The sequence below is a fragment of the Arachis ipaensis genome, chromosome B03 (assembly GCF_000816755.2).
Source record: "Arachis ipaensis cultivar K30076 chromosome B03, Araip1.1, whole genome shotgun sequence".
NCBI classification, from domain to species: domain Eukaryota; kingdom Viridiplantae; phylum Streptophyta; class Magnoliopsida; order Fabales; family Fabaceae; genus Arachis; species Arachis ipaensis.
Genome location: NC_029787.2, coordinates 29,900,845 through 29,903,462, shown reverse-complemented (window position 1 = coordinate 29,903,462; position 2,618 = coordinate 29,900,845).

Genomic DNA, 2,618 nt, shown 5'->3' with positions numbered 1-2,618 from the left:
TATTAATAAAATTATATTTTTAGACGAATAAAGTTCTATATCCAAACAAAATTTTTATCCAAAACTATCCAAGTTGTTGTAACAATTTTTAAATTACACGATCCTTCTCCTCTTTCTTCTTCTCTTTCTCCTCGTATTTCTTCTTCTTCTTCTAAATTTGGCAGATTCTTCTTCTTCTTTTCTTTTTCTCTCCCTCTTCCTCTTCTTCATCCTTCTTCCAAATTTGTGCATGTAGGTGCATCCATTCAATTCAATTCATAATGAATCGAACATGTTATTAAAGTGAAACAATTGTAAAATACTAAATGAACAGAACATTATCTATTATATAAAATCAAATTTAAAATAGGTTTCTGCATAATGAACCGAATACGTTATTAAGGTGAAACAATTGTATAATACTAAATGAACAAAATATTATTCATTATATAAAATCAAATTCAAAACACATGTGTCTACAATTTAGAGATTATCAATTTAAAGCACATGCGTCCATTCAATTCAATTTAGCAATTGTATTCCATTGAAAAAATAATCCATTACCAAAATGTTGGTGTTGTTAGTAATGATGATAACAAAAGAGAAGAAGAAGAGAAGAAGGAAAAACGCGTGTAATGACACTTGTTTTTATTGGTGTTGGATCTACTTAGATAAATTTAGATGAAAAAATATTTAGAGATATAGCAATTTTGTTTCTAGTTTCTACACTTCATAATAAAATTTGATGTGATATATGTTTTAATTTGTTTTATTTTATTTATTAAATTAGTTATAATAATAATTTATATCAACTAATTAATTATTTAATTCATCAAACCTTAAAATAAATGAATCTACAAATAAAATAAATGTTTTGTGAATTCTTTAAAAAAATCTCTGATAAATAGGTAAATAAGTATTAGTCCAATTAATAAATAAAATTATCATCAATTCAAAATAAAATATTAATAATCTTAATAATATAAATATTGATAATGTGAGTATTAACCAATTCATTGGTCCAACATGACGAAGCAATTTCTATTCTGCAGGTGAAGAAGATGCGTAGATCGTGACTGGTGGAATGCTGTCTCTATACGTGCACTCGTGCAGCGTCTGTGACAGTAGGAGCATGTAGGAGGCGTCGGACAAGATGGATTAAAGGAAAAAAGTATAATCTCTAATTTTTTATTGTTCTCTCTTATATTTATTTTTAGTTTTATTTATAAAATTAATAATAAAAGATTATATTTTATTCTTTTAATTGTTAAAAAAATTAAGAGGATCCATTCTTAATAGAGTAATGATGCTGAGTACTGAGTAGGATGTTGGGGTTTTTGGTTGGAAGACTTCCTCATTTTTTATAAGGCTGGGCTACGAACTTTTTGTTGGATGGATTCATTCCTTTTTTTTTTTTCTTATAAAAAACAAAAAAGAGAACTTTCACGTGTTCTTGTAATTGGTGGTCACTGTGAAGCTGTTAATGGCTTAATGCTATCTTATAATTGAAATTTCTTTTGGTTGTGAAAGTTGTCCTAAATTCCCCCATTCTTCAATCACATTGAGTTTGTTGGTCAATCAAGGTTCTTTTTAACCTATTTGCCACTGATTTTAGAACCAATTACTAAATTGTCACTTTTTTGAAATATATTATCTAGTTATTAATTTGTGGTTTTTTTTGTTAATTAGTGATTGAGATTCGTCTAGTTAAGAAATGGTGAGCAATTTAGTTACCACTAAAACAGTTTACTTTTTGCGATATATTATATTTTTTTAAATATATTACATAACTATATATTATATTTCTTAATTAATATATAACTTAAAACATTCAATTAAATATTGTTTTCATATTTATTTAAAAAGAAATATAATATATAATAAGAAACAATTTGGCATAGTATCAAATGCGATGAGAACGAAGGATATATAATTCTAGTGCAACAACCTTGTACTCTGGGCATCCCAGAAAACGAAGGTGTAAGCGGTAAGAAGAGCTGAAAGTCAAAGAGTGCGCGGCACAGCTTTAACCATAGAGAAGATCTTGGAAAATATGACGGAGGAGGGAGAAGGATGGGCATGAACCGGATGGACAGTGTTGAGTTAGGGTAGATCCTCGGATTAGGTCAATTTAACTAGTTTTGGTCTACATCACTCTAGACCAAAAATAAAATAAAAATTCTCTATAACTTAGTTCTAATTGTCCGCTTTCAATTTTCTGCGTTATTTGTTTTTGAAGGTGCTTTTGGGAACTCTATTATAATAATGATGTGATCGGGCAAGATGAGTCAAAAAATTTTTTTTAACAAAAATGCTCTTTGTGGAATTATGCTGAAGATTAATTAATTCATTGTAGTGTAATTATTTATTCAGTGGAAACATATAAACTATAAAGAGAAGTTTGATATGAATAATTTGTTTTTTCAATAATGAGTTTTATATTATTTATTATTTTCATACAGAAGTTATCATCGACGGTAACGGTAGAAATTATAGTTATTAGAATCAAATCGATAATAAAACTGGTTTGACTATTGAATTATTAAATTATTGATTTAACTGATAAATCACAATTGAACCGGCTAATTTAGTCATATATAATTACATAATTATATAAAATTATAATCTTTTTATAATTA